This window comes from Stegostoma tigrinum, chromosome 19 (genome assembly GCF_030684315.1).
Source record: "Stegostoma tigrinum isolate sSteTig4 chromosome 19, sSteTig4.hap1, whole genome shotgun sequence".
Lineage (NCBI taxonomy): Eukaryota > Metazoa > Chordata > Chondrichthyes > Orectolobiformes > Stegostomatidae > Stegostoma > Stegostoma tigrinum.
Window position 1 is genome coordinate 32,800,926 of NC_081372.1, and position 23,383 is coordinate 32,824,308.

Below are 23,383 nucleotides of genomic sequence, written 5' to 3' on the forward strand. Positions count from 1 at the left end.
ACTGGTTAATTCTGAAAATCCTTAAAAATGGGCATTCCAACAATTCAATGATTTCTGAAAGAACAATTAATTGGTGAACTCCATGTGATGTTGGTACCATGGTGATTTAAAAACATTGAAAAAAATTAAAAAAGTTCAGTAAGTAGAGTGGAATTAAACAGTTTAGTATCTGTGTTTTGAGAACACACAAAATCAAACATGCACTACAACAACTCACACTTTTACAAAAACCTCTTCATTTAGCTGCATTTTTTTTGCTCAATGCTTTGCCCACTTGGTGATTCTCTTGTGATTGTTTCTTTGGCCTACATTCAAAGAATTTCAAATAATTGATTATTTTTGATCTTTTGCAGGCAAAATGAAACAAGCTCCAGGTTCAGAATGTGTAATTTAGCCACAACAGACACTTCAGCATTAGTTGTAAGAGGAAGAAAACACATTTGAAAAATATACTTGACTTGCATTAAGATTAAAATTTGATTTTGGTTTAGAATAAGCATATGTGATTACATGTCATATCTGATACTTGGACAGGATTTTTAGACACAGCAGGGATGACAAACAGTGGCAGATGAGAACAACCAAAATGTTTAATCCACAGACCGCAGCCCATCCACTTCCTCAGAAATAGCGCAGGGATGATTGACACTAGAACTCTTGTCCACAAGTGCTAAGTAGCTAACTTAAGTCATTTAATTGAGACATATTGAAGAAAGATAACAACTTTTCCAGCTGGCCTCTGGGTCCAGCAGGAATTGATGGACTGTTTAATTGTTGGAGGCAGTCTTTGAGCAGTAGACAGAAGGGATGCACAAATACTCCTACTGCTGAATCCAGACAGTCGGGATTTACCCTTTCGTGACACCTCTATTTTGCCCTGGCAACCGTCTGCTGCTTTCATGCTGAAAGGCTTTCTATTGGCCCTCCCCAAAGCTCTTAATTAGACAGTCAGCCTACTTTCTGCTGACCAGTTGATCAATTTGGGGCACTCATGGGTGAGTAACTGTTCCTGCTGCGGTCAGGCTTCTGACCTCCATTTGAGTCCAGTGGGACTCAGAATCCCAGAAGAAAATACTGTCCAATCCCAAAGACAGTTACAAACTACTTTGGCTCATTTTAAAGAAGTAACAGCAATCTCATGCAATGGTCTGTTCTTAGCTTTTTGTTATTCATATTACCAGCCTAATCGTTTCACTGAATATTTTGTGTGTCACATTCACACTGCTACGGCTATGAGGTTGAAAATCCTCATACTGAACTATTCTTTTAATTTTGCCTCATCCAAGGTCTAATGCAAGAGCTTGGCAGTAAACCAGTGCTCTGTGAGCTCATGTGTAACATGAGTGTTTACATCATTCCACAATCCATTGTGTGTCTAAAGCCCACAACATCATTACATGCGTCAGTGCTTCTGCTTATGTTTACTTTGCAGGACATGCCTAACTACTTGAGTTAATGGCTAATAAGCAAAATGCCTGAGATTATGTAGAAATAATCAACCCCAGAGGTGAAACTGATATTACCTGATTTGGTACTCTGATTGGAGGATTACAATATATGCTTGGGAGTAAGCACAAGGCTGCCCAGACAGGTTCATTCCAACAATAAAATGTTCTTGTCCCACTCTGTCAGGAAGCAAAGGAATGATATACATGTTCATGTGACTCAAATTACATTATATCTGTTTTTGTTGTGGAAAGTCAAGAGGAAATTAAAAATAGCAAACAAGATCATGGTGGATGGTGTAGTAACAATAAGGCTTTAAATTACTGTATTGAAATTCATATCTGATTAATATTTTCGTACAGAGTTCTATATTCCACAATTTTCTTCTTTGAAGGTCTTTGAGACTGAGGATAACTACCTTTCATCCTGGTGTTGTGGGTCCTGGGGTAACTAAACAAATAAAACATTAATTTTTAAAATTACAGCTTTAACAAAGGTATCAACCCTCAAACAAATGAACTGAAAAATCTGTTAATATAGGTAAATTTATAGCATGTTTATTTGCTTATCTTTTGTCTGATATGATTTTTGAGTCTAGTGGAAAGAGAACAGAGAAAATAGGTACATTGTATAATTTGCAGCGTGGATGAAATTATACTTGCGCTAGGGTTAGTTCTTCAAATGGCATTCTTCATTCCAATTCCATTTCTTCTACTGTGAGGTATTCTTTTGAAAATTCTTACCTAACTCTCTTTTAAATGATGATACACTATCTGAGATAAAAGAGGAAATAGCATGAAAATTAGGAGGTGAGACCTACCTTGTCTCCTCAGCCAGATATGAATATTCCATCTACCTTATTGTCAACTTATGACTACTTACTGCTTGTAAATATGAGTGTTAGCGATAGTCAAGCATCCTGATCTATTTTTGCCTCACCTGCCTATGTTCTTTCTGATTCCGAGAACTGGGTCTGGGTGGGGTGCTCCGTGTGTTGTTGTGGACTAGTTGGGCCAAAGGACCTGTTTCCACACTGTGGGGATTATATGATGATTTTATGATGATGATTCTAAATTAGCGCGAAAATCTAAGGAATACAAAACAGTAAAAATTAATTGTAGGAGAGGATACGGAAGTTTTTTTTAGGAATAAGCAACAAATGACGAAAAAGCTGGGAAAGAAAAACTTAACTATGACAGTGGAAAAAAAAATGAATTTACTATTGTCCTATAATTTAGGGCTACTCTCTCATTAGAGAGAGTTGACTGATGGTTTAACCTGAGGGTCACCACTCCTTGGATGAGGGAAGACATTGAGATACAGAGGACTCTGCAGTATTCTCAGCCAGTGCAGGAATTTGAAACCATGCCGTTGGTATCACTTTGTATTATAAATCTGCATTCTAGCCAATTGAGCTATTCAATCCACCATTATAAAGCAAATTGACAAGAACAAGCAATAAACAGCAAGAGCTCCTATGGATATATATAAAAAGAAATTAGCTAATATAAGTGTGGCACTCTCGGAGGATGCAACTGGAAAATTTATGACAGGCAATAGAGAAATGGCAGATAATCTAAAGCAATATTTTGCATCAGACTTCATAGTGGAGGACAGTAATAACATCTCAAAAATAACAGATCAGTAAACTTCAAATTGTATTGATCACAAGGGACAGTATTTGAAAAACTAAAGGGACCAGAGGCAGACAGGTTGCAGGAGCTAATGGCCTGCGTCGAGGATTCTAAAGGAAGTGGCTGCAGAGATGATGGAGGCATTGATCAAAATATTCCTGAATTCTGTGGATTCTGGGAACGTCCTACCAGATTGGAAAATCAATAATGTGATGCCCCTGTTCACAAAGGGAGGAAGTCAGAAAACTGGAAACTGTAGTCCAGTTAGACTAACATCTGTAATTGGAAAAATGGTAGATCCAATATTTACGCAGAGGTGATGAGGCACTGAGAGAAGTTTAATGCAACAAAACAGATTGCACATGATTTTGTGAAAGGGAAATTATATTTGACAAGAGTTCTTTGGGGATATAACGCACAGAGATATTAAAGGGAAACTGGTAGCTGTAGCATATTTGGATGTTCTGAAGGCATTTGATAAAGTGCCATATAAAATGTTATGTCTCAAGATTGAATGGTATTGTATTACCGTGGCTTGGAGATTACTTAAAATTCAGGAGACAGAGTCAGAATTAATGGGCCTTTTTAAAATACTGAACTACTGGACTGGCACAAAGATCACTCCATTTCTTTAATACCTACATTGATGAGTTGGAATACAGCGCAGAGTAATATGATCAGTGACATAAAACTTTGGGTACTGGAGATCTGAAATAAATAAAAACAGAAATTGCTGGAAACCTCAGCAGGCCGGGCATAATCTGTTGACAGACAACAGAGAATCCTGTGACCCTTCCGAACGAGAAGTGGCATGGCAAAGGTATTACTTTATGCTGATGACGGGGGTGGGGAGTAAAAGGAGTGACTGGACAGATGGAGATGGAGCCCAAAAAAAAGGAAAAAGGGTAGGCAGATGAAAGAATTCTTCATAGTAGCCCAGGGAAGAGGAGAAGTTGTTTCCTCCCACAGTCAAAAGATGTGCAGGTTAGGTGGATTGGCTGTGCTAAATGGCCAATTGTGTCTAGGCTGGGAAATGCAGGGATAGGGTACGTGGTCGGTTTGGGATGGATACTCTTTGGACAGTCGATGAGGACTTGATGGGTTGAATGGCCTGCTTTTACAATGTAGGTATTCTATGATGATCAAGTGATAATGGGTATTATGAGTAATTGAAAATCGATTGCTGGACTGAAAGCAAGCCATTTCATGACAGGACCTGAGGTAACAGTCATAGCTAACGGTCAAGGAACATGCTGGTAATGCTCTTACATTGTTAAGGTTGATGTTGAGACTTGAAGGCTGTAAGGTGCCCAACTGTAAAATAAGTTATTGTTCCTCCAGCTTGCATTAAGTTTCACTAGAGGCTGCAACAACCTTGAGACAGAAATGTTGGTATGGGAACATAATGGCATATCAAAGTGGCAAGTAACTGGAAACTCAGTGATGTTACCTACAAAACATAGGTGTTCCACAAAACAGTCACCCAGCTTGTTTTGTCTCCCCAGTTTAGAGGAGACCACACTGTGAGTGGTGAATATGGTAGACTAGATAGAATGAAATTAAATCACTATTTCACTGTTTCACCTGAAAGTTGTGTCGGGGCCTGCTTGGTGAGGAGGAAGGAGGGAAACAACAAATGTTGCACCCTCTGCAATTGCATGGGAAGGTATCATGGAAATGTGGGAAGGTGATGGGAGTAGAGGAATAATGGATGAGGCTGTCCTGGAGGGAAAGATTCCTGCAGAATGCTGACAAAGAATGGGAGGGGAATATGTGTCCACTGGTGGTGGTGAAAAGACTATTTATGATTGTTTGGATGCAGAGGCTGGTGGGTTGGAAAGTGAGGCCAAAGGGGACCCAAATATTGTTGTGGCAGATAAGGGGTGAGGGTGGAAGTTATTGGAGCTGCAAGCATCCAAGTAAGTGGGGAGTATTCAATTGTACTCCTGACTTATGTCTTGCAGATGGTGGACAGATTCTGGGGAGTCAGTAAGTGAGTTACTTGCTGCAAAATATCTGGCCACTGACCCGTTTTTGTAGCCACAATAGTTATCTAACTAGTCCAGTTCAGTTTCTGGTCAATGGTGAGCGTTAGGGTGTTGATGATATTACTCCCATAGAATGAAAGTGGGTGATGGTTAGATTTTTTCCTGTTGGGAATGGTCACTGTCCAACGCTTGTGTGCCATGAATGTTACTGCTAATCTCTAAAAAGCTGGAATTTTTTAAGGTCTTACTGCATTTGGACATGGACTGCTTCAATGTTTCATACAGTCATAAAGTTGTACAGCACTGATTCAACCCTTTGGTTCAACTCGTCCATGCCGACCAGATATTCTAAATTAATCTTGTCTCGTTTGCCAACATTTGGCCCATATCCGTCTAACCCTTCCCATTCATGTACCCATCCAGATGCCTTTTAAATGCAGTAATTGTACCAGCCTCCACCACTTCCTCTGGCAGCTCATTCTATACACACACTACCCTCTGCCTGAAAACGTTGCCCCTTAGGTCCCTTTTAAATCTTTCCCTCTGACTTTAAACCTGTGCCCTCTAGTTTTGGACTCATACTTCAGTCATCAAGCAACAACCCAACTTTTGACAGTTAGATGGAGGGAATGTCATTGATAAGTTAGATGATTAAAATCATTGACTCCTGCATAACTACCATGCTGACCGCACCCCCCCAACTTATCACATGCTTTCTTCCCATGATCCCTTCAACCCCCAGATCTCTGAAAACCAGCCTGAACACCCACCAGCCTGAAACCTTGCCCTGACCACAGGTCTGTACCCCCAGGACTGGGCAATCCTTTGTTCGCTGGCCCTGACACTCCCACCTTGCCAGTGCCAGCCCCAACACACCTCCTTAAGCATTCCATCACTTACCTGGCATCCTTCCCACATTACACCATAACTACTTAACCAACTGCCACCATAACCCCACAATTATCTTAAACTTATCCTTTCATAGCAACTTTCCAAGTATCTGACCATGCTCCTGGACATTTAAATCTAAGAATGCAGCATGCTAATTGCTACAAAAATAGGAACTGTGTTGATTTCACAGAGAAGCCACAACTGGAATTTCCAGCAAGTGCTGTGAAGCTCAGTACTAGCAGAAAAAAAGTGACCAAAGTGAGAGTCTGACAGTGATTGGTTAGGAAGCGACTCAGGTATTTGTTGTTGAAGATTATCATTGTTTACATTTTAAGTATTATCTATGTTACTTTCAATTGTCAGCCTCAGTCCTGTTTAAGGTTATTTTCTAGAATGAAATAATCCTTCATAATTAGAAAAAAATTGTGATCCGAAATGAAATTCTGGAAGGTCTAGCAAGCAATCCTATTTAAATCCTATTTTATATGGTGAGAGAGAAAAGCCTGATATCATTTAGAAGTACGTTGGAGCATCAATTTTTTTCGAGTTTAGAGTGATGAGTTGGCAAATGTAAACCTGAGGTTTACAGTGCCACTGCTGGTGGAGGGTGCAATTACAATGCAATGAGTTAACCTGGACTGGGATAGTAGGAACTGCCGATGCCGGAGAATCTGAGTTAACACGGTGTGAAGCTGGATTAACACAGCGGGCCATGCAGCATCAGAGGAGCAGGAAAGCTTGACGTTTCGGGTCGAGACCCTTCTTCTTCGGGTCCTGACCCGGAACGTCAAGCTTTCCTGCTCCTCTGATGTTGCTTGGCCGGCTGTGTTCATCCAGCTTCACACTGTATTACCTCAGTTAGCCTGGACTGTTTGGCAAGCAATTTTTCACCTAACTTTGTCATTTTGTTCCTGAAAATTGTAACTTTAAGCACAATATCAATCAAATCAAATTTTGACCTGACAACTAACATTAAAACTATGGTTTTCGTTCATATTGTACAATTTTCCTCTGAATGAAAACATCATTCTGCAAATTGAACTTCTGTACGTTTCTAAATTCTTACGTTCATAAATTATACAACTTTAAAAACAAAATAAATATATTCATGTAGTGGGACCTCCACCAGCAGGTGTCAATGCTGGGAGAGAGTGCCATGCACCAAGCAGTGACCTTGGCAGGTTTTAGCTGCAGCCAGAGGCCGAGCAAAGCAAGCTGGAGCAGGAACAGCAGCTGGGGAAAAAAAATCAGCCTGAGGCCTGACTTGTTGTCTAGAGATCGGATGAATGGAACTGGAGTAGTTCAGTTGATAGGACGCAAATGGTGGATCTGGGCAGTACATTAATTCCACCTCCCCCTTGCTGAGTTTGAGGATCCCTGAGAAGCTGAAGACAGCTTTTGTGGCTTGAATGGTAAACAGGACACATGTGGACAAGGATAACTACCAAGGAGTATGCCATCTCCGTTAATTTTATTTTGATGCTACTCTCTAAATCTAATTTTCGTTCAGTCTCAGCCTGCAAAAGTTTTGAATAGGAAGTAAATAGGTTCCAGCACCCTGTGAAACTCAAGTCACATTGGCTCCTGTTGTTTAACAAATAAGTCAATAGCATTGCTGATTCAAGATAAGGAGTCAGCTTCTCAAATATTGTAGTGTTGAGCAAATGTGTTCATTGTAAGAAGAGTTTGTTTCTTTAAGATAAGCTTTTCCATAAATGCATTTATAGTTTTGATACCACTGAAATAAAATATCTCTCTGCTGGAATTTTTGTGCATTCTGTGCTTACATGCATGCACTGTATATGTAAGAATACATGAATGTAAATAAGATTCAATTTATCAGCCATCTGTGGTGTGATTTTACTATTCCATGGTGTAAGAAACCTGGCATGGATATTGCGGTATTGAAGAATCCAAGAACTATTTGTTATTGCTGAAAAAGGCCCAATTTGTCAAAGCCTTTGCTTTCCATTCATCAGGATAATTTGCAAAAAATACCAAATTGAGGAGGAAATCAACGTTTTCAATGTTTTATGTTGAAAGGTTGACTTTTGCCTTGAATTGGTACTTTTTCAAATTATCATGATGAGTGCAAGGTGAAAAGCTTTATAGAAAATGTCTTTTTCAGACATATCCAAGTTTTGTATCACCAATTAGCTATTAGATATTTATTGAACCTAGAATAGAGTAGCAACTTACTGTCACGTGTACTTTTACAAAATAATACAATGAAAAGTTTTATAAGTTGCCATACCATGCTGCCTAAATTAATGACAGAAGTCATAAATAAAAAGGAAAACAAAGTAAAAGTTCATTAAAGTTCAATTAACAATTACAGGGTTAGGGTTACGCTGTAAAACTGGGCCAAAACTGTCACACAGTGCTAGGTTTGTAAAACGTTACATTCCTCAGGAAACCAAGCATCTTGGCAAACATTAAGCTGGTAGTTTACAAAAGAGGAGCATATTTCTATTATGGTGTTATCTTCCAAGCAATCTGAGATAACATAGAGTATGAGATTTTTATACCTTCAAGTCACATGCTGCGATGCAGTGATGATATTATGAGCATGTCTCTTAAAGGCACCAAATAAAAATCAAAATAACTGCAGATGCTGGAAATCAGAAACAAAAAATAGAAATTTCTGGAATAGTTGAGCATGTCTGGCACCATCTGTGGAGAGAAAACAGAGTTAATGTTTCAGGTCCAGTGACCCTTCCTTGAAACAGAAACAGAGACAGAAATGGAAACTGCTGGAAAAGCTCAGCAGATCTGGCAGGATCTGTGGAGAGAAAACAGAACGGGTTTCAAGGAAAGGTCACTGGACCTGAAACGTTCCTGTCAGATCTGCTGAGCTTTTCCAGCAGTTTCTGTTTCTGTCTCCTAAAGGCACATTAGCATACTGTTTATGAGACATAATACATCATCCCACTTTCTCAAAAGATAAAACCTTATCTCAAACAGATATACTTGTGTCTATATTGGCACATCTTGTCAATTGGACAATTATACAAACAGATAAAACAGAGTTTACAAACCAACACCTCAAATGTCAATGAAATATTATGGGTTTGACCACAAACCTGTCTGAACATGACTGAATACCTGTCTGGAAGGTAGATTTGTTCTCTCTAGTTGTTGGTAACTTCATTGTCTTGTTGATTTAATCATCGCCATCTGAGTGTTCTTCTTCACTCTCTTTGCCCATAATGGATGTGGCAGACATTAGTCTGAACTGGCTTCTGTTCCTTTGAAATGTAACATTGTGATCGGTAATGACTTTGTATGATTTGGGCTGGCTGTATATTTTAGAAACCATTGATGGTATCTGTGTTTGTATTTCTAATTTGTCTGTCTTGCGCACAGTTTTAGTGTTTTTTTTACTGGCACATTCACCATGTTTCTCTTCAATCTCCCCTGCCTTGGAAGAATATGCTGTGTCCTGGAATGGATGCACAATTTGTTGCTGAGCAAGGCTTTTTGCACTTTCCTTCATAAACATAATTTGCGCTGGGAATGGTAATTCTGTCTCCATTTATGTTGCATGAAATGGAGCGATACAATCCAAAAACCCTGCTTTGTTGCTCAATATGTAATAATTGATTTGATAGTGTGTATCAAACGCTGTGCTACACTGGCATGGATACTGGGTAATGATGTTATGTGGTCTTTCAGCAGTTAGTTTTGTTACAACTAATGCTGGAGGAGTACACTGTCCTCTCATTCTGCTTTTCCATGTGTCACAATGTTACTTTTTATGGTTGCGTCTGGCTTTAAACAATAATATCCAGAGATAATGGGAACTGCAGATGCTGGAGAATCCGGAATAATAAAGTGTGGAGCTGGATGAACACAGCAGGCCAAGCAGCATCATTTGTTATCTCGGAAGCCTTTGTGCTCCTAAGATGCTGCTTGGTCTGCTGTGTTCATTCAACTCCACACTTTGTTGTATCTATCAACTAGGCTTCTTAATTATCAAAATGATTGGTTTACTATCAAAAAAAACTATTAAAAACGATTTGTTTAAAATACACAGTCAGTCATAGAGAATTGTTTATCCCTCCATAAATTGCCACTCACTCTCACTCACTCACTCTGTCTCTGCATGTCTCTTTTCAAGAAAAAAGAAAAAATAAACCAAATTCTCTGCACAGATTCACTTTCTGAAAGAAAAAAATGTCCAATGGGTGACTCACGAAGGCAAAAGAGCACAGGATATTTTGGAGTTTGTTGCTCTGGTATGTGATCAACTCACTAGTCATACGTAGTTGTGTCTGAAGTCTTGCAGATTTACAATCTGGAGATTTGCCTTTCAATCATTTTTTTCAAATGAACACATTTTACCTTGAATTCATAAAATGGGAGAGCTGGACAGTTTATTACAAAGTTACTTTTAATTCAGTTTGTTCTTAGTAAGTATCCCTCCAACTCAGCTTGTTCTTAATAAGCCTTCCTCCAGATCAGTGATAATCAGCAGGCTTCCTGCCAGTTCAGCTGGTTAAAACAAGAATAAGCCAGTCAGTGTTCAAAACCAGCTCCAGCAGGGCCGTTAACAAAGCAAGGAATTATCTCCAGACGTGTGAATAGGAAGCAGTATTTTTTAAAAAAACTCAAACCCACAATAAACCTTCAATGACCCCTTTTAAAGGAAGTACTTAAAGTGTATCCATTCTTTTTCTTAAATCCTTCAAAACTTGAATATTCCATGCAGGGTAAATACAAAACATCTTTGTAACAGCACAAAACTTGAAACAGTTTACCAGTGTACTGTAGTCCATCATTAGGCACTATATGACATAATGCATTGAATAAACAGAAATTTGTCCTCATTGTGTCAGGAACGGTCACACCTATAGTGTTGCTAAGTCATCAGTAAGGGCAAATAAAGAGAAGTTATCTTTCACAATGATGTAAATTCCACATGCTCTGTGAAGAGGTCTGTAGCCATTTTCATCCAGGGATTATGTGGCACATTGTGAGAAGGTGGAAGGTACCTTCGCGACTGGGATCCATATGTTTTGCATGCATCACACATGTACACAAGTTGTTGAATGCACACAGATTTGAGTGCAAGCCATTTTGTGCATTTAATACTATATCTCTGGTACAACACATCTTGGCATCTGGTATTAGAACTTGTTTGGCCTTGAAAATGGATTGTTGTGATCTACCAAGTTCATCTCTGGCCAAAATGAAATATCTTCTCAAATACGTTGTAAGTATAGCCAACCACCCCTGGATAATAATCTCTTACAACTCTGATAGTTTCTCATCCTTGACAGTAGCCAATGAAACTCTGCAAAGTAACTCTTGCCAAAATGTAGCAGATCAACCTTGTTGTCAAGAGCATAGATGCTTAGATCAAGAGAAATATCTTTACTTTTTGGGACTGGGTAATCTGCACAGTCTGTCAGATGTAATTATCCTGGTACCAGGCATTTATCTCACTTCAAAGTCATATCATCCCATCTTATTTGATCTGTTCTGCCATTTTTGGTGTGGTTTGAATTTCGTGAATTATGATGTTACCAGTATCTGCACATATTGGTTTTCCTGCCACTACTGGACTGTAGGTATCTCCCACTTAAAAGATTTTGGAAAGCCAAGATGCAGCTGTATTTTGGAAATGCAGTGATTCTTCATACACACCAAACTGGAAATCTAGCATATACTGTGAAACTGTTTTTCTTAGGCTGTAGCATGGAGTAATATTAGTTGATGTACATGACGTCCAGGCTACAGTGGTAATATGTTGGCGATTGCTCCTGTGTCAATTTTATTTTACGAAGTGTCTTTCTGCCTTTGCAGGGCATGTGATATTAATGGTTGTAACAGCTTTTGATCATCTTGTACAATCAACATGATGTTTGAGATTAACAAAATGAAATGTTTGGTCACCTTTACCTTTTGCCTGGTTAAGGCTGAACTTAATTGACATGCTTGCATTTGTGTGCATTCTTAATACCTTCATGGCTTTCAGCATTGTGCCATTGTGCTGTGTTATCCATCACCTGTGTTTCATTCTATTGTCTGATTTGGTCCTTGGAACTAGATTTCTTGCAGATGTATGCCAAATATCCCTTGTCTTATATGTTTTAAAGACTTAAGAAGAACTGGATTGGTGCAACAAACTGATCTGTTATAGAATTTTTTGGTCAGGTTTACTTTACTGATCATAGTGATAGATGTGGCTGCACCTAAGACATGTAGATGCTGTTGGCTACCACTATGGGTTAATATGCATGTGTATCTCAAGTAATGCCTCAATCGTATGCCTTTTTCTGTTGTGCAGAAGGTTCCTCCTGAAGGCTTCCATTGGTGTAAAGGCAATGACTTACTCTGTGATCCTGTCTGACAGTTCTTCTTTTGAAAAGTCACACTTGTGTTTTGCAGCACCAACTTCCAACAAATTGGACAGTAGGATCTTGAGATTGCTGACCATGTCATACGTTGGAGTCTATGAATTTTGAAGTTAATTCTTACACTGAGCTTGTCTTCAAGAATCTTCCAGATCTTTGGCGGATCTTTCCAATCAGCCATGGAAAGACCAGATTTGACACTTCTTGCTAATGACAAGCAAGATTTTTAGAGCCCTCTTTTTTAGAATCATGTTTTTCTTGATGTATAAAATAAAACTGCACACATTGTTTGAACAATTTCAGTTGTTCTGAACAAGACCAAACACTCTCAAAACCTGACAAGGAGATAGCCTAGACCCTAACTTTTTCCTTCGGATCCCATAGACCCTATGGACTATAGGATTGTATAATAGCAAAGGTGTGACAAAAACCATAATGGCGGGAATGAAGATTTTGTAGATAGACAGTATATGCAGGTAGAAATTTTAAAATAATTTATAGATACTCAATGTCACTTGCAGACTTTGAGACAATTACTAATTTAATTTTTAATTTAAATCTAAAATTTGTAGTGTTTATTTGAAGTTGCCACAGTGGAACCCCTGTGCCTAATATCCTCTGAACTCATTTAGAGTCAGCTAATTTTCTTTTACTTCAAGGAAAGAATGAGTGCGTTGCATTTATTTTGTTTATTATGTACTTTCCTCATAACCGACAAAGCCTTTTATTGAAAGTTGCATGTCAATAAAAATTTATGAGTCAATTCGAAATGCACAACCAAGAAGGACAAGGGCAGCAGCTGCACAAGAACATCACCATCTCTAAGTTCCCCTCCAAGGCACACGCCATCCTGATTTTGGACCATACCATCACTCCATCACTGTTACTGCATGAAAGTCCCTTTGTAACGGCACCTAGGGGTGCAGGTGCATAGTTCCTTGAAAATGGAGTCCTAGGTAGACAGTGTGGTGAAGAAGGCATTTGGCACACTTGCCTTCATTGTTCAGAACATTGAGTATAGGCATTGGGATGTCATGTTGCAGCTGTACAGGATATTGGTGAGGCCGCTTTTTGAATATTGCATGCAATTCCAGTCGCCCTTCTGAAGGAAGGATGTTGTTAAACTGGAGAGGATGCAGAAAAGATTTACAAGTGTGTTGCTGGGACTGGATGGTTTAAGCTGTTGAGACAGGCAGAATAGACTGGGACTTTATTCCCTGGAGCATCTGAGACTGAGAGTGACCATGTAGAGGTTCATAAAGCCATGAAGGGCATGGATAGGGTGAATAGCCAAGGTCTTTTCCCTGGGGTGGGGAAATTCACAACGAGAGAACATAGGTTTAAAGTGAGGGGGAAAGATTTAAAAGGGACCGAAGGGACAACCTTTTCATGTAGGGGGTGGGGTATGTATGGAACAGGCTGCCAGAGGAAGTAGAGGCTGCTACAATACCAACATTTAAAAAGCTTCTGGATGGGCATATGAATAGGAAGGGTTTAGAGGGAAATGGGCCAAATGCAGGCAACTGGGACTAGATCAGATTGGAATGTCTGGACCAAAGGGTCTGCTTCCGTGCTCTATGACTCTATAACCTACAGTTCAGAAAGTGGCTCACCATTGCCCTAACGAGGGCAATTAGCACTGGGCAAAATGCTGCCCGAGCCAACGATGGCCAAATGCTGGGAATGCATAAATTAAAACCTAACATTTTGTGAAATTTTAGGAAATCTGTCTGCTTTGACATTGAATAAGAATCAATATTGCTTGCTAATAGAAGACCACCTGAGGGCAGTGTAACAGTATGAATGACAAAGTGCTTCTTATTAATTGTACAAAAAATGCCTTTTATCCATGTTTCTTAAATAATCCATGCAGCAGATTAATTCAGAAGAAAAGAGGCAAGATAGATATTACTGCTTGCTTTGTTTTAATGAATTGATTATTTTGAATCCCTCTCAAGGTATTTTTGTAATTACTTGTAAAAGTTCAGTAGAATCTTGACACATAATAAGAAAAGCTGGGCCCGGGGCCGGCGGTAAGAGAGAGGGGGGTCACCCGGGGGGCGGGATCACTCCGGGACCGGATCACCCGGGGGGCGGAATCACTCCGGGGGCGGATCACCCGGCGGCGGGATCATCCGGGGGGGCGGGATCACCCGGGGGGCGCGATCACTCCGGGACCGGATCACCGCGGGGGCGGGATCACCCGGGACCGGATCACCGCGGGGGCGGGATCACCCGGGACCGGATCACCGGAGGGGGGATCACCCGGGACCGGATCACCGGGGGGGGATCATAAATAATCCCGAGTCAGAACCCAAAACAAACAGGACCGCAGTAAATTCCCGGGGGGGATTATAAGAAGGGAGACAGTCCTTGACATGGACTGCACCTCAGTGTGATAAGGAAAAGGTAATCTTACGACAACCAGGACGTGACTGAGATTAGAGACTGTGTGGGATTTTAAAGGGTTTGGGGATTGAGTGGGATCAGTCTGTGTGGGCTAGTAAAGGGTTTGGGGATTAAGTGGGATCAGTCTGTGTGGGATTTTAAAGGGTTTGGGGATTGAGTGGGATCAGACTGTGTGGGTTTTTAAAGGGTCTGGGGATTGTGTGGGATCAGACTGTGTGGGATTTTAAAGGGTCTGGGGATTGAGTGGGATCAGACTGTGCGGGATTTTAAAGGATTTGGGGATTAAGTGGGATCAGACTGTGTGGGCTAGTAAAGTGTTTGGGGATTAAGTGGGATCAGACTGTGTGGGATTTTAAAGGGTTTGGGGATTGAGTGGGATCAGACTGTGTGGGATTTTAAAGGGTCTGGGGATTGAGTGGGATCAGACTGTGCGGGATATTAAAGGGTTTGGGGATTGAGTGGGATCAGACTGTGCGGGATATTAAAGGGATTGGGGATTAAGTGGGATCAGACTGTGTGGGATTTTAAAGGGTCTGGGGATTGAGTGGGATCAGACTGTGTGGGATTTTAAAGGGTCTGGGGATTGAGTGGGATCAGACTGTGCGGGATATTAAAGGGTTTGGGGATTAAATGGGATCAGACTGTGTGGGATATTAAAGGGTTTGGGGATTGAGTGGGATCAGACTGTGCGGGATAGTAAAGGGTTTGGGGATTGAATGGGATCAGACTGTGTGGGATATTAAAGGGTTTGGGGATTGAATGGGATCAGACTGTGTGGGATATTAAAGGGTTTGGGGATTGAATGGGATCAGACTGTGTGGGATATTAAAGGGTTTGGGGATTGAGTGGGATCAGACTGTGCGGGATATTAAAGGGTTTGGGGATTGAGTGGGATCAGACTGTGCGGGATATTAAAGGGATTGGGGATTGAGTGGGATCAGACTGTGTGGGATATTAAAGGGTTTGGGGATTGAGTGGGATCAGACTGTGCGGGATATTAAAGGGTTTGGGGATTGAGTGGGATCAGACTGTGCGGGATATTAAAGGGATTGGGGATTGAGTGGGATCAGACTGTGTGGGATATTAAAGGGTTTGGGGATTGAATGGGATCAGACTGTGTGGGATATTAAAGGGTCTGGGGATTGAGTGGGATCAGACTGTGCGGGATATTAAAGGGTTTGGGGATTAAATGGGATCAGACTGTGTGGGATATTAAAGGGTTTGGGGATTGAGTGGGATCAGACTGTGCGGGATAGTAAAGGGTTTGGGGATTGAATGGGATCAGACTGTGTGGGATATTAAAGGGTTTGGGGATTGAATGGGATCAGACTGTGTGGGATATTAAAGGGTTTGGGGATTGAGTGGGATCAGACTGTGCGGGATATTAAAGGGTTTGGGGATTGAGTGGGATCAGACTGTGCGGGATATTAAAGGGATTGGGGATTGAGTGGGATCAGACTGTGTGGGATATTAAAGGGTTTGGGGATTGAATGGGATCAGAATGTGTGGGATATTAAAGGGTTTGGTGATTGAATGGGATCAGACTGTGTGGGATAGTAAAGGGTTTGCGGATTGAGTGGGATCAGACTGTGCGGGATATTAAAGGGATTGGGGATTAAGTGGGATCAGACTGTGTGGGATATTAAAGGGTTTGGGGATTGAGTGGGATCAGACTGTGTGGTATTTTAAAGGGTTTGGGGATTAAGTGGGATCAGACTGTGTGGGATTTTAAAGGGTCTGGGGATTGAGTGGGATCAGACTCTGCGGGATATTAAAGGGTTTGGGGATTAAGTGGGATCAGAATGTGTGGGATATTAAAGGGTTTGGGGATTGAGTGGGATCAGACTGTGTGGGATATTAAAGGGTTTGGGGATTGAGTGGGATCAGACTGTGCGGGATATTAAAGGGATTGGGTATTGAGTGGGATCAGACTGTGCGGGATTTTAAAGGGTTTGGGGATTGAGTGGGATCAGACTGTGCGGGATAGTAAAGGGTTTGGGGATTGAATGGGATCAGACTGTGTGGGATAGTAACAAGTTTGGGGATTGAGTGCCATTATCCTGTGTGGGATATTATAGAGTTTGCGAAGCCTCACTGATGCCAGTCAGGCAAGGCAATCTGCCATCCTTACCAGATTTGCCCTAAATATGATTCCAAACCAGCTGCAATGTGCAGGGATGGGCAATAATTGCAGGTCCAGCCAGTGACACCCTCAGCCCATGAATGAATTAAAAAAAAGGCGTCTATCCCTGGACATGTCCCATCCCACCGGGAGGACAGACTCAGCTGAGGAGACAGTATGCAGTCAGGAGGAAGTTGCGCTGGCAGTTCTCACCATGAACTCTGGACCCCCGTGAAGTTTCATGGGATCAGGTTAAATGTGGACAAATAAACCTCCTGCTGGTTACCATGTACTGTCCTCCCTCGACTGATGAACCAATACTCCTCCATGTTGAACAATGCTTGGAGGCTGCTGAGGATGGCAAGGCACAAAATGTCCTCTGGTTAGCTGATTTCAACATTCACCAGGAAGAGTGGCTTCGCGGCAGCTCTACTAATTAGATTGTTAAAGGATAAAGCTGCTCAACTGGGCCTGTGGCAGGTTGTAAGGGATCCAACAAATGAGAAAATCATTCTTACCAATCTGCTAGCTGCAGATGCATCTGCCCATTACAGTATTGGTAAGAGTGACCACCGTAGAGTGGAACTATCATTATGTGAAATAGAACAAAAACGGAAATTGCTGGAGAAGCTCAGCTGGTCTGGCAGGATCTGTGAAGAGAAAAATATCAGTCAATGTTTTGGGTTGGGTGACCCATCCTCACAACTCAGGTTGACTGATTTTTTATTCTTCTTTGTTGCCGGACCTGCTGAGCTTTTCCAGCACCTTTGTTTTTGTTCCTGATTTACAGCATCCACAGTTCTTTCAGTTTTTATTGATTGAAATGGGACAGAATTCATGCAGCTCAGATAACTCAAGTCTGGACATTGTTGAGATGCTGTGGGCCATCAGCAGCAGCAGAATTGTACTTCAGCACAACCTACATCATCATGGCCCAGCATATTCCCCTATTCAAACATTAACATCAGGCCAGCGGATCAACCCTGGTTCAGTGGAGAGTTCAGGAGGTCGTGCCAGGAGCGGCATCTGAAAATGAGCTGTCCACCTGGTGAAGCTACTAAACAGGAGAATCAGTTTGCCACACAGCATGAACAGAAAGTTATTGACAGAGGTAAGTTTGCCCACAGTCAAAAGATCAGGTCTCAGCTCTGTCGACCTGCCACATACTGTCGTGGATGGTGGTGGGCAAATGAACAATTGACTGGAGGAGAAGGAGGAGGCTGCACAGATTTCCCTATCTCAATGATGGTAGAGCCCAACACATCACTGTAAAAGATAAAGCTGAAGCATTCGCAGCAATCTTCAGTCAGAAGTATGACCAGATGATTCATCTCAGCCTCATCCAGTTGTCCCCAGCAATACAGATACGAGTCTTCAGCCAATTTGATTCACTCCACATGATATCAAGAAATGTTTGGAAGCACTGAATTCTGAAAAGGCTATGGCCCTAACAAGATTCCAATAATACTGAAGACTTGTATTCTAAAATGTGTTGGTCCCATCACCAGGCTCTTCCAGTGCAATTACAATAACGACATCTACCCAACAAATGGGAAATTGCCCAGGTATGTCCTGCACGCAAAAAACAGGACACATCCAACCTAGCTAATTACTGCCCCATCAGACTACTCTCGTTCGTCAGTAAAGTGATGGAAGGTGTCCTCAACAGTGCTATCACGCAGCGCCTGCTCACTAATGTCCATTTTAGGCTCTGCCAGGCCACTCAGCTCCTGACCTCATTACAGCCTTGGTTCAAACATAGACAAAAGCATTGAGTTTCAGAGATGAGATGAGAGTGACAGCACATAACATGAAAACCACAGAGAGGATTGATTGTCTGACTGGCAGAAAGCAGAGATTCAGGATAAAGGGATCTTTTCTGGGATGGCAGCTGGTGACAAGTGGAGTTCTGAGGTGGTCCAGGGATCCCTGAAGGAAGCAGGTAGGCTTAAAATAAACTTGGACAGGCTAGGAGAGTGGGCAAAAAAGTGACAGATGGAATATAATGTGAGAAAGTGTGAAATTATGCGCATTGTAAGAAAAATTAGAGGTGTAGCTTATTTTCTAAGTGGGGAGACGCTTTGGAAATCTGAAGCACAAAGGGATTTGGGAATGTGGGTCCCAAATGTATGGACGGATGGGCTTGCATTAGAGGGGGTCCGGACAAGATTTACAGGAATGATCTCGGGAATTGTCTGTGAGGAGTGGTTGAGGACTCTGTACCTGTGCTTGATGGAATTTAGAAGGATGAGGGACATCTATTTGAAACTTACAGAAGATAGATAAGTCCCCTGGGCCGGATGGGATTTATCCTCGGATCCTCTGGGAAGCCAGGGAGGAGATTGCCGAGCCTTTGGCATTGATCTTTAACTTGTCATTGTCTACAGGAATAGTGCCAGAGGACTGGAGGATAGCAAATGTGGTTCCCCTGTTCAAGAAGGGGAGTAGAGACAACCCTGGTAATTATAGACCAGTGAGCCTTACCTCAGTTGTTGGTAAAGTGTTGGAAAAGGTTATAAGGAATAGGATTTATAATCATCTAGAAAAGAATAAATTGATCAGGGATAGTCAGCACGGTTTTGTGAAGGAAAGGTCGTGCCTCACAAAAGTTATTGAGTTCTTTGAGAGGGTGACCAAACAGGTAGATGAGAGTAAACTGGTTGATGTGGTGTATATGGATTTCAGCAAGGTGTTCGATAAGGTTCCCCACAATAGGCTATTGTACAAGATGCAGAGGAATGGAATTGTGGGAGATATAGCAGTTTGGATCGGAAATTGGCTTGGTGAAAGAAGACAGAGGGTGGTAGTTGATGGGAAATGTTCATCCTGGAGACCAGTTACTAGTGGTGTACCGCAAGGGTCGGTGTTGGGTCCACTGCTGTTTGTCATTTTTATAAATGACCTGGATGAGGGCGTAGAAGGATGGGTTAGTAAATTTGCAGACGACACTAAGGTCGGTGGAGTTGTAGATAGTGGCGAAGGATGCTGTAGGTTGCAGAGAGACATAGATAAGCTGCAGAGCTGGGCTGAGAGGTGGCAAATGGAGTTTAATGCAGACAAGTGTGAGGTGATGCACTTTGGTAGGAGTAACCAGAATGCAAAGTACAGAGCTAATGGTAAGATTCTTAGCAGTGTAGATGAGCAGAGAGATCTCGGTGTCCATGTACACAGATCCTTGAAAGTTGCCACCCAGGTTGACTGGGCTGTTAAGAAGGCATACAGTGTTTTAGCTTTTATTAATAGAGGAATCGAGTTCCGGAACCAAGAGGTTATGGTGAAGCTGCACAAAACTCTGGTGCGGCCGCACTTGGAGTATTGCGTACAGTTCTGGTCACTGCATTATAAGAAGGTGGAAGCTTTGGAAAGGGTGCAGAGGAGATTTACTAGGATGTTGCCTGGTATGGAGGGAAGGTCTTATGAGGAAAGGCTGAGGGACTTGAGGCTGTTTTCATTAGAGAGAAGAAGGTTGAGAGGTGACTTAATTGAAACATATAAAATAATCAGAGGGTTAGATAGAGTGGATAGGGAGAGCCTTTTTCCTAGGATGGTGACGGCGAGCACGAGGGGGCATAGCTTTAAATTGAGGGGTGAAAGATATAGGACAGATGTCAGAGGTAGTTTCTTTACTCAGAGAGTAGTAAGGGAACGGAACGCTTTGCCTGCAACGGTAGTAGATTTGCCAACTTTAGGTACATTTAAGTCGTCATTGGATAAGCATATAGACGTACATGGAATAGTGTAGGTTAGATGGGCTTGAGATCGGTATGACAGGTTGGCACAACATCGAGGGCCGAAGGGCCTATACTGTGCTGTAATGTTCTATGTTCTATAATAATGTTAATCCCTGTATTGGAATATATATAGTATTGGAAAAATACACTTTATTTGGCTTATTTAAGAAACATTTACGTAAACATTTTGTGTCACCAACTCTCATCAGGAAACTTTTACTCAAATGCTCAATTCCCTTTTCCTGTACCAGTACTAATCTCACAATATCTTCAGTTATATCTCGTGATATGTTCTGAATCAACTCTTTCGGAGATGCAATTCCACATTTCTGTAATAGTGGGACTTGAACCCAGGCCTCCTGGCTCAGAGATAGGAACACCACTGCATCATAAAAGCCCCACAATAATTTCACTTCTCCTGTTGCTGTAATTAATTACATTTATGCTTTTTAATGCCGTACCTACATGGCATTCAGCTCTCAGGAATATTTCATCATTTTCATTGCATTGGGTGCTAAGAAGCAATATTGTCTACAGTCAGCATGTGTGACTCCAGGTGAAGAACCTCGACATTGGGATGGAGTGTGAACTTTAGGAACAATTGGATACAAAGAACAAGGCTATATTTGGTTCGCAGTGTCAGATGAGACAAGGGAATAGAGGTTCAGGCATTGTAGTGGCAAATGATAATCAAAGTGTGACAGAAAGAGGTAGAAAATATATGCAGGAGAGTGCAGCACAAATTAGACGCAGAGTAAGTAATAGTAAAAAGTCAAAGCTTAAGACCCTTGAATGCACACAGCATCTGTAACAAGACAGATGAGTTGACAGCACAAATAGAAATAGATGAATATGATGTAATAGCTATTATGGAGATGTTGCTACAGAATGACCAACACTGGGAACTTAATATTCAAGGGTATTCAGCATTCCGGTGGAACAGGCAGAAAAGGAAACGGATATGGGGTAGCTTTGTTAATAAAGAAAAGTATACAATGCAGTGATAACTAACGATATACATGCATTAGATCGTGATTGGAATCAGTTTGGATGGAATTAAGGAATAGCAAAGGCATAAGGTCATAAATGGAAGTAATCTAACTGGGCCCAAAAGATTTGCCCCACTGTAAGATGAAGTTTAAAAAGGAAGTATGTTAAAAGGACACTACAATTGCCATAGAATCACCAGAACTATTATCTCGCAGAAGGAGCCCATTCAGCACTTCATGTCTGCACTATTTCTGTTATCATATGGCAAATGTTTTTGAGAAGATTTGTAGCTTGGGTTGTGGATGAGGTTGTAGACTTGCTTGCTGAGCTGTTGTGTTTGATTGCAGATGTTTCATCGCCCTGATAGGTAATATCATCTGTGCACCTCTGGTATTCTGTCCTGCTTGTTATTTATATGCCTCGATTTGCATTACATCCAGTTCTGTTTACCAGTCGTTTGTATAATTGGGTCCTGTTAAATGTGTTTATTAATGGAGTTCCAGTTGGAATGCCAGGCCTCTAGGAATGTCATGGCATGTCTCTGTTTGCCTTGTGTTATTATGGATGTGTTGTCACAGTTGAATTCCTGTCCTACTTTGTCTGTGTATATTGAGACCAGTGAGAACTGGTTGTGTTTCTTGGTGTCTAGTTGGTGTTTGTGTATCTGTATTGTCAATCTTCTTCCAGTTTGGCCTACGTGATGTTTCTCACAGTCCTTGCATGGTATTTTGTATCTTGCATTACTTTTATTGTGAGTACGGGGTCCTTTACGTTCGTCAGTAGCTGTCACAGGGTGGGTTGTTGGTTAGTGGTTGGTAGGCTACCCTGATACCGAGGGGTGTGAGTAGTCTTGTGGTCATCTCTGATATACGGTAGGGCGATTAGTGAGTCTGGCTGTGTTGTGTCTTCCTGTTGTGGTCTATTGCAGAGGTAATGGCGGATTATGCTTTTGGGTATCAATTCCTTTTAAAATTCCGTATATGTGCTCCTGTTCTGCTTTGTGCAATTCTGGGTTGCTGTAACGTGTTGTGGCCTGTTTGAAAAATATCCTGATGCAGATCCATTTATGGGAGTTGGGGTGTTTGCTGGAGGAATTTAGTATGTGGTTCGTATGTGTGGTCTTTTTTGTGGTCTGGAGTTTCCCATTGTTCTTACATTCTATCATTATGTTGAGGAAGGGTAGTTGGTCATCGTTCTCTTCTTGTTTTGCGAATTTTATTCCAGTGAGAGTGTTGTTTTTGTGTCAGTGGGTTTCTTCTAGTCTTATGCGTTTGATAATCACAAAGGTTTCATCTACATAGCAGACTCAGTTTGAGTTGTCTAATGGGGATCACTGTTCATTCTAACCTTTGAATGACCACTTCTATAATCAGTCCTGATATTGGGGATCCCATTAGTATTCCATTAATTTGTCTGAATATACGGTGGTTGAAGGTGAAATGGGTTGTGAGGCACAGATCATAGAATCCCTACATTGTGGAAACAGGCCCTTCGACCCAACAAGTCCACACTGATCCGCAAAGTATCCCACCCAGACCCATCTCCCTAATCTACACATCCCTGAACACTATGGGCAATTTAGCATGGCCAATCCATGTCTGCACATCTTTGGACTGTGGGAGAAAACCAGAGCACCTGGAGGAAACCCACACAACCAGGGAGAACGAGCAAACTCCACACAGACAGTCGTCCGAGGGTGGAATTGAACCCAGGTCCCTGGTGCTGTGAGGCAGCAGTGCTAATCACTGAGCTACAGTGCTGCCCCGAACTTAACTCTGGTGGGATTCTAAAAGTTTCATGCCATTGGTGTTGT

General features: G+C 41.6%; 1 protein-coding gene across 1 annotated transcript in view; it reads left to right on the plus strand.

Annotated features, from left to right (window-relative positions):
- Positions 1-14,665: 14,665 nt before the first annotated feature.
- Positions 14,666-23,383, plus strand: part of prex1 (phosphatidylinositol-3,4,5-trisphosphate-dependent Rac exchange factor 1) — a 288,042-nt gene continuing 279,324 nt past the window's right edge. The window contains exon 1 of the mRNA XM_059652808.1: positions 14,666-14,727. The gene's annotated coding sequence lies outside the window, so the exon portion shown is untranslated. The remainder of the gene's footprint in view (positions 14,728-23,383) is intronic.